Source organism: Opisthorchis viverrini (assembly GCF_000715545.1).
Source record: "Opisthorchis viverrini unplaced genomic scaffold opera_v5_230, whole genome shotgun sequence".
NCBI lineage: Eukaryota > Metazoa > Platyhelminthes > Trematoda > Opisthorchiida > Opisthorchiidae > Opisthorchis > Opisthorchis viverrini.
In genome coordinates this window covers 282,065-292,184 of record NW_008751885.1, presented here as the reverse complement: position 1 = coordinate 292,184, position 10,120 = coordinate 282,065, and positions in this window count along the sequence as shown.

Below are 10,120 nucleotides of genomic sequence, written 5' to 3'. Positions count from 1 at the left end.
TATATATATATATATATATATATATATATAAGCAAAATGATTATCTTTAGGAGAAAATGGGTATAAGGATGGGAGGATTAAACACCATATTGTTGAAGGTCTTGTCATACAATGAATTATTGGATAACATAGTATTCGAAGAAAAGCAAATCAGAGGGAAGCAACTTAACGAAAACGGTGAGCCTTCTAATCTAGTTTCTGGGTACATACAAAAGGTGAATCACCGGAACTAGAAGTACTTTTTAAATAATAGAGAACACAGCCTGCAATAATACGCTGATAGTGAAGTTAAATTGTGCCAGGATTTGTAATCAACTACTGAAGATTGCTTCCACAATCTCGTTTTAGGTTTCGACACTTTGGTCGTCAGATTTACGTCCAATATAACCGTGTGAATGATCCACACCAAAAATAGTAGATGATAATGATGACCAGTGATCTCATGATTTGAGGTTCAAAAGACAAGTATATTTACTTGGACTGGCTGGCCACCCACCCTAATTTTGGCACCATCATCAAGGTGAACTTGTTCAACAAACGTAATGGTTCTCGTGGCTACGGATACCATAAAAGTATAAGTAAAATCCAGTCTCCCGGGAGTGTGCAGTGTTGCCCTCCGCAGAATAGTTTCAATACCCTGTTAAACCCCCTGATATCGTCGTCAAAATCAAAGCAGGAGTTGAATAATTAGGAAAAGTAGTGTTTTTGATGGAACTTGAAATGTTTTAATAGCTTCTGCGAGATGCATGTATTCTAATATAACAAACCAGCGAACTGGAGGCAGCTTAGACACCTAAAACCTAATTTGTATGAAATAATCCTTTGGTAGTCATCGTGGAATTCTTCAGCTTGTCAATCAAACAGGAAATGTGTTTAAAAGGCTGATTTATGGGCTTAGATCAAGTCAGTGTTTAGTTTTAGAAAATGATCTCTGGCCATTATAGTACCCTGCCGTTGCTTAACCCCCACATGCGTATATTTCATTGCTAGTGCCGTGATATATATATATATACTTATATATATATATATATATATCGCCGTCACTTTGTGATAATCAGATTCCGGCGCCGTAAAATTCTCACCGGCTTCACAAACTGGAACCGAAGTCTTTGATGCCATCAAAGCAGAAAGGCTAATCAGAATCAGCCTGATAATGATTAGCGATTTCTTGAATTAAAAGAAATCACATTATGAGGCCGTCTGGGGTGCACTCGTACTTCTGCGCTACAACACCAACGTGTTTTTCCAAGCGACCAATGTCTCCATGCATACGATAGCAGCAATGTTGCCCTCCCCCGAGAAAGAATAGATTAAATAGGTCACTAACCTGCATACTTTTATTACACTAAGTTGGGCTATGACTAGTTGCGCCTTATCCAATAAGGTTAATGTCCGGTGCTGCTCAAAAAGGCAACCATTATGCTCAGTGCCATTACGAGTTGGACTTTCTCACCATGAATTTTGCTCCGCCGGACTAGGTCAGCCCTTGATCGCCCTGTGAATCAGACTTTGAGGTCCGACACCGAGGGGGGGGGGGGCACGAAACAAAACCCTATTTCGAGGCTCACCAGCCACACGACAATGATCGTGAAGGGAAGCCAGATAGATCTTTTACAAAGTGAAACCCGAGACGTTAGGATTCTTGAATGTGTCTGGAAGCCACAGGCTTAACAGGTCAACTGAGGCAATTGCAAAAGAATTCGAACACTGCTTGAGACTGACTGATAAAAAGGAACTTGGATGCTGGCCATTGCTCTACCGTTTACTAAAGTAAGTGGACAGAAGAAAGCTAAAGTAAACAAGGTGTCGGATCTGCAGTTGCAGATCAAATGAATTAGATAATGATAGGCGAAACAAACCTTCTCGACATGATATGATGATGATTACCGGATTCTGGTTCCTAAAAGCAATAGTTGCTAAATTGATCAGGATCTATGCCCCCGCAATGCCCCTCAGATAGGGAAAGGAGCAAATCGGGCGAATGCTTAATGAACACCGTTAGTTCATTCATTTTCAGCTGAAAGACATCACCAGCATTATACTGCAAACAATGCAGGCAATGCTGTTATCGTTGAAACGCTTAAAGACGGCCAAGCAGGAGCGACGGTTCGTAGCATGTTGTCTCACCGGGGTAGAAGCAATAACCGCTGTTGTGCATTCGACCGATTGCTTAGGTTAGATTCCAGTCACTCAGACATATCCACCAACACAACTGCGGTGTACTTTAGAGTGCATGGACTACGGATGGAGTGAGGATACGTTTGTCAGTCCATGGACCCTTCAAAAACAAAGCTAGGTTTCTCAAAACAGGCTGTGTACGCATGCAAACAGCTTCAGGTCAAGAACATTGGATGAAACTTGCCTCAGAGATAGGTTATTGATAGCTCACGGTAGTAGGTGATGCTGGCAGAAAAGCGACCTCTCCTGCACTCGCCTTTAGAAGAACAGAGAAATAGGACCGGTCAGAAAGTGTCCAGTCCAGGCAGTCAGGTTTCGGCAGAGCATCGTCCTTAGGCTGGCTCAGTTGTTTTCTTAGCCTGCCCCTCGTGACCGTAATTAACATGGTGGTAAGTATATCAAATATAAGGGTGGTCCCTTCATTTAGGATCAAGTGTCACCACCCCTTCGCCGTTCCGGAACACGGTGGATTTGGAACACTAGAAATGATAGAGACTGGTCCATGCACAGGAATCACGGAGTCATGTCGAGAGATCGTAACTAACGGAATGACCGACTTAGGGAAACCATATTTAGTTTCGATAAAAGCATACCCGAAACAGCCTAGATTGTAAATAGCAGGGGGTGAGAGAAAGACAAGGAAATCATAGCAGACACAGTAAAAACGAAAAATCTTTTGCAGTTTTGTTCTGAGTGTTACTTTAACACTAACCGGCGCCATCAGAAGAAAGAATTCGCATACCAATTCAGCGAACATCTTGTTTTCTTTTGAATAGATGATGACGATCCCGTTAAATAGGTTCTTGTGTTTTTTTCGGATGTCTAATTGCCAGAACACCCTAAACACTGACATAAATTATTGAAAACATGCGAATATAATTGAGGAACATTTCTACAAAGGAACACATCTTTTGATTTCTTACATGTACCGAAGCTGGGAATTATTCATGCGTAACTCGGTGGTGAACATGCAAAAACGCAATTTTTAAGGAGCAGTTTAAACTACATCATACTCAGTTAACCGAGCCATCTTGTTTTCATTTCGTAATGTCATTAAAGCATTTCGTTTCTTTTCAGTACCAATGCCACATGAGTTCGCTTTACATGGAACTATCAAATTCAACTAAACGAGGTGAATATTTTGTGTTGAAATCTTAAAATTTTTGGAATTAGAGAGTTGCAAGTTGATCAAGGAAGGAGGATTTCAAGCAGAGCACATGACACATTGTTTTTATATAAGTTCAGGCAACAAGATAGTTGTCTGCATTTTCATCTGTTTTGGGAGCACTTTTACCGAATAATAAATGGGTGCGAAGCTGAAATATTACCTCCGACAACATCTTAAGTATCTGTAATTCTTAGGTCTTCAGATCCAATCCTCACCGAATGATATGATTCGGATTCAGCGCATGACAAAAGTACGAAGTATTAATAGGGTTTCGAGGGACTGGTCACGTGCAAAGATTAGCACTTTCACTTCTTTGAGAAAGTTTGCTGACAGGTTCATACGCCAGTATTCGGCAAAACTCACTGGCCAGTTGGGCTTTGGCCGAAGTGAGCTCTACTCACTTGGCCTCGCAGTGGTCACATGACCTCGGTTTTTTCACGGTAAATCACACAGAAAATATGCGCGTTCTTATCAGACTAAAGATTTATTGCATCATTTTGTGGCTTAGAGTTAGAGGTTTATTGCTATTATTCGGGTGGGCGATAGTAAAAAGGATCAATATTTACCCACCAAAAAATTTGAGAAACAATTTGGGCAGTTCTAGAAAAAGAGGGTATGGCGAACAGGTAAGATTGCCATTAGCCTGTAAATAGTGGGTGTGAACTGGATGTTCGGTTAACAGAGCTTGCACCAAGACCTTTGATGAGAGCCTGGGATCGGGGCTAAAGTCTAGCTGTGAACTGATAATAAGATCGACTGTAATTTTCAAGAAGGGTGAAACAAATCTACAGCGCTTCTTTTCTTTTCCGCATAGGTTTTTTTCACTCAGAGGACAGAATATTCATTAAAAACGGTAAACCAGCCCGTCCAAACAGAGGCCACAACTGCAAGGATTAAAATGAATGCCGAGTGAATATAGTTCTCTCGTGAAACGCTTTTCGGACCTCCTTACATTCNGATTAAAATGAATGCCGAGTGAATATAGTTCTCTCGTGAAACGCTTTTTGGACCTCCTTACATTCACGGCAGTGCTGGTTGGTAACCGTGAAACGGTATTTCTTCATACCTCCATCACTTATTGCATGTGTACTGCCATCTGTTTCACGAAAATTAACGGTTCTGAAAGCATCATTTTTATGGTTTTGTTTACTTTTTACTGTCCACCGTTTTGGTTCTTGTACAGGCGGCGATACAAACGAGGATGTGCCATATATTGTCCGGTTTGTAGGACACCAAATTCAAAGCCCAGATGGCGCTTCGTTGTGAATGCACCTGTAAGACTGTCACAAAAATGTCATTCGATTCTACGGTTTTTTGTGCTCCGTGAGGGAGACGGATAAATTAATGCCTGTCTTAAGTCCGACGTGCTTTTTTATAGAGGATTTACCAGTACTGCTCGCACGAGACTCATTATTATATATCAAGCAGACATTCCCTACCTCACGAAAGACTATTCCACACCCGAAATTATTACTCATAAATAACTATTCTATCCTGAGCTATTATAATCGGTCCATTATGGCTTTACAAATGTTACTAATATGAGAAAAACAGATCAGAACATCACCGTGTCAGGTATATGAGATGTTTTGGAAGTTATATTCTATAAATGCTTAGAAAGAGAGTTGACAACGTGTTCAGGTACGTGACAACAGAGGACGCTTTGTGCCCAGTGGCGTTATCATTCGTTGGGAAAAAGGAATATCAGAATTCGAATCCACAAGTTCCAATAGCTTTTAAAAGAATTTGGTAGATGAATTTTGTTTCGCACGATTGATTCACTGTTGCTACCATAACTACGAAAATACCATCTGGCCGTGACATGGATAGGCCGGTTTGTAGTGATTTTCGAAAGGGACTAAACTTCTTATGGGATATACTGAGTGGACACACACTGTAAGCTAAAGCAATCGGGACCGAAAAAACCATGTGAGTCGGCCCATCAGGTCAAACAGCTGTGTCGATCCACTAGCACAACCCGGTCCTTCACTCGAATTGCTATATCACTAATTATATCTTTAGCTGTACCGTTTGATAGAAGAAATGCTGAAGTCTACGACAAGTCACTTCCAAGCACAACATCGGCCTTGAATTTTACAAGATTTTATCTAAGCCTGTTTGTGCTCTCCTTATTATTTCTGAACGACAAATGTCTTTTCGCTAAATGGCCCATTCAGGTCAAATTCCATATCTTAAATGACAGTGTTGACTTCCAAATGCTCTCACTCTTATTCGTGTCCAACGGACAAATGTTTCGCCATTCTTCCTGGGGAATTACTGTCACCAACTGGCCATAGGTCAACTGGTTCCTCCCGTGGTTAACGATATTGTCATTCCAAGGATGGAAATACCGAGCCGGTAATCTTTGCAAACTAGAAAAAAATTACCTGGGTTCCAGAAATTTACACTTAGCATGGGAACGGTGAGTATACGAACTACCTAAAAACGGATGCCAATAGTGCATGTATGTTCGCAATCCCCACGAGTCCACCTAGTCAAGGTTGAGTTAGAATTCCGTTCACTTGACCCTTATGTTCAGTGCGTCGTAATTCAAAACTTCACACCCGGCGGGATAGGAAGTTCTGGGCCAATTTACCCTGTGTCACGTATTCACGTGAGAAGAATTTAGACATTTTCGGAATTGTTCAAAATTTTGTGTTCCGACTTCGAACTCTTTTTCGAATGTCATCAAACTAGTTATTTTTGGGGTGTACGTTTCAGCGTAGCCTAAACAGCGCCTCAGGTTTCACATCGGACTGTATGCGCGTTTTCGTTTCAGAAGACTTTCTCGTTCGAGATTCGGTCTGCTATATTATCCTAGGAATTTTGTACACGCAATGCAACCAACAACGATCAAGAGTCCGGACATGTATATAGCATACCCACGTTATGCCATCGTACAACAATGAAGGTACCTCAACAGCTTAGTGTGTTGCACTCTTGGTTTTTACGCGCAAGTGATATTTGCTGCACGCGTATTTTCCAAGGTAACGAAATGAAGCACTGGTCACTGCAGTTTGCGATTTTCTATCAGCCAAGGTGGCAGAAATTCACGCAACATGCTAGCTCCAAACATTTTTGCAGGATACGTGGAGCTTTATGTTGACTCCCCTGTAAGTCTGACAGAAAATAAAGTTTCAAAAACTATTTACATTTCAGCCGAGGTGGTTCGTCACTGAATCGTTGGGTCACGTAAACACCTTTGGACTGTTATGTCACCTTGGCGACGGGCAAATAAGCCGGCACAGATGATTGTTAAATGGAGGATAAATAGGACTGTGTCAGGGACAAAGCCCCGATTTCTATCCCATATCGATTAAGAAATCGTTAAAAATAGCTATGGCGTCTTGCACCTGGCGGAAGTCTTTTATCAGGTAGGCGAATTGGTCGGGGCAAACACGCTTTTCTGTTGACTACGTCACCGGCTTTGGTGATATTCACAATCAGTCGTTAGACCAGTTACTTTGAATTAGGAAAAAAAACTGTCCCGAGTTCGAATTGTGGCATAATTTGGGCCAGTCATATTTCGAAATCGACTGTGTTTCCAGGCTCATGTCCTCCGGGATGCCAGCAACTAGCCGGCTGTTCGTCCTCCACAGTCGGTCCTTTTAGCCCGGACAGTTCTGCGGGGAAGTCGTCCAGCCAAGTTACCTACTACTCTGCAGCTAGGATTGGACCTTCACCATATATGACTCTGGGCAATTTGGACAAGTCGGTATACACCGTTTTTTTGAACAGGTGGTTTATGTGGCTCAACTAAAAGCGGTGTTTCCCAGATGCCAGAATTTTGTCAAGCCTGTTGGGTTTTCTGCTTCTCTGTTTGTCTCACGTCAGTTTAACATCTTGGATGTTCGGTCCATAGATTCATTTAATTTCTTTAACAACTGCGATCAGCGTGCGATTCTTCCCATGACACAGAAAGGCCATCGATGAGTAATTTTCAACGAACATCCTCACTTCTGTTCTTGCTTTGCCTTTGGATATTCAGAACAGCTGCTTGGATATGTGTTCGAATTTGGTTCTTTTGTGTTCTGGATGTGTCTGGGGCCTAGTTGCTCACCTATTTTTGCGTTGGAGCTTTGCACAATTTCTAGAAGTTCGCGGTTTGTTACTTTGTGCGACCTTTTAATACAGGAGCCTACTAATTTACTTTTAAAAATTAAGCCCACATTTTGCGTACTTAACGAAAACTTTTCACGGTTCTTGTCAGTAAACATTTTCAAATGAACATGCACCAAACTCTTAAAATGACATTTCTGAGGGTGCACTGTTTTGCTTAATCGTGTTGCAGATTTTCTCTAGTTAAACGCAATACGCTGAAAACCACTGTGTCAAGGTTAAGGCCGTGTGTAAGAATTAACTGGGTGTGGTTTGGCGAAGCATGTCAAGAGGCATGTGTCAAGAGATACATTTGCAGTCGGTCGCCTCCTTAGATTTGAGCTTTCGAATAAAATACCCGCAACACACCTTCAGACAGTGATATACAGTGGTCTCTGTCTAAGGATGCGGGCACTCGGTGGGGATCTGGAAAAGCTGCTTTTGCCGTCTTTCTATAAACCAGCCAAAAGTAATTTACTACCCAATCGCCCAGAAGAAGCAATGACTTGGTTCCCTAGTCGCTTGAACTACACCAGATCTTCGGTGTGTTTGTCCCGGAAGTCACAGTGCATAATACACGGACAACTTTGAATTAAAAGATACCTGCCGCAACTAAGGAATATGTGTCACCCTCTAAAGGGTGATCAGTCAAACCGAAAACGAAGCTCATCTTTATTGGTGTGTATTTGGGAAGTTGAACCCAAAAGTTTGTGCTTCGTGAAAAGCTAATCGTCGCAGATCACCCCGCTCCGTGCTACTTCAATCCCTCTAGAAAGAACGGCCACGAGGAACAAAAATACATGGCCTTTTGTGGGCTTTGCGTTTTGAAGAGATTTGCCACTAGACGGAGATTCTTCAGAGGAACTGTGTCAATCCATGATGCGTCAGAACTTCAACGTGTCATCTTCCAAGTGCGCTAGTGAAAAATACCCAAACTAGATAACGTGGACTGACCTGAGGAAAGCAAACCATTGTAGCATCGCTTATTTGAAGTCTGCAGTCCAAACATTAAACATTGCAGCTCTCTAGCCACAGAAATATCGGTATGTACTTACAAGCAGCAGAACAGGGCTATTCTTTGTCATTCGGTGTTATCTTGAAACTAATGGACCTCAAGTGGACGGTTTTTCAGCAGATCCAAACGTTTCAAACAAACTCTTGTCTGGCGCCAAAAATTGAAGGGGATTTTGTTCTGTGAACGTTTGTATCAACAATACCCTCGATACAGCAAACAAATTATACTGGCCGGCTGGTCCGTCTGAATTACAATATGGAAGGACCGACAGAGTTGACTGAAAATATGGAAAGGGTTATTTTTATTTCTCTCAATGCTGCGTCAACTGTAGTTCTCAAGAAGCTGTTTTTGTGACCACAAAAGCGAAATCAACCAGAACACAATAGTCTATAAGTCACCAACCGGTTTGCGATCTCATCCTACATGAGAGTCAACTAACTAGAAACACGGTTATTGTTCGACAGGTTTGATTCATCACCCAAACCAGAACAAACGCTTTTAGTTGTCTAAAGAACTGCCGTCTGTTAATAAATATGATTAGGAAGTATAGTGTGCTGCTGAGAGCACAGTAGTTCCCTTCAATGGATCCAATGCAAGGAAAATCCAGTCCGGCGGAGAAACCTCAGTGATGTAAAATTTGGTTTGAATAAGCTTTAGATAGATTCAAACAATTATTTGACTAGCAATATGCCACCAGAACATTGGAGGTGAATAATGCTGACTACTTTGGAGGAAAATCGATCGGCTGATGCCTCGTTTGGGATGTATAGTCGGAAAGTCTTCGATTGCGGGCCACCTATCCGGACCCCTCGCGCGAATCTGAATAGTTTGAATGAGGGTACGAGCGCACCTCTGGTGGAGCGTTTTGGGATACAAACAGCATCATTGCAAATAAAGTTTTTGCCTGCTCAAGTGTACAAACGCGAAAGGCTGAGTAGACCAGATTTCCTTGTTTGAAAACAGAATTCAAGGTGCTTGTGAATATTTGTCAGGTAGAACGCAAAAGCTGCAGCCAAGCATGATGCGTGGCGAAAAAGCGGTCGGTGCTAGATCCTAGTGCTGGGTCATGAACGGAGGTTTAGCACATTCTTCTGGGTTATGACAGAAGATGGAGTACGTAAAATAGTGAAGAATTAGGCGTTCGCAGTAGAAAGTCTGCGTACGCACTGCAATGTATGCGGCTAAATACTGTCTATTCAGACCCTCAACTTGAAGGATCAGGAAGAGATTGTGTTTGTCAGACTACTATCCTTTGATCAACCTAACATGAGTAACCTAAAAATTTCATTGTGTTGCCGCTCAGTAGAGCCCACAATATCCTGAAGAAGCTTTTTTGTATGATTTCCTAGTAACTTACTGCGGAGGCGAATTCTCTTGTTCTCAAGGAAGTTGTTATACGTGTATCTGATTTCCGTTGTGCACCAATTTAATGATGTGTTAATCCCGCTTCGTTTGCTGACTACGCACAACATACACATTCTAAACATGATTTATTGCAAAGCTTTATGACCAGTTACTGCGGAAATGCAGTATAAGGTATACTGTATAACCAAAGTTTGCTTCTCATTACTGCTAGAATGTTCCCTGAACCTCAGTGTGAAGAAAACCGATAAATCTTATAAGTTCGACGCAAGGATCCTAAGTTCCTTCTCCGTGTGCAG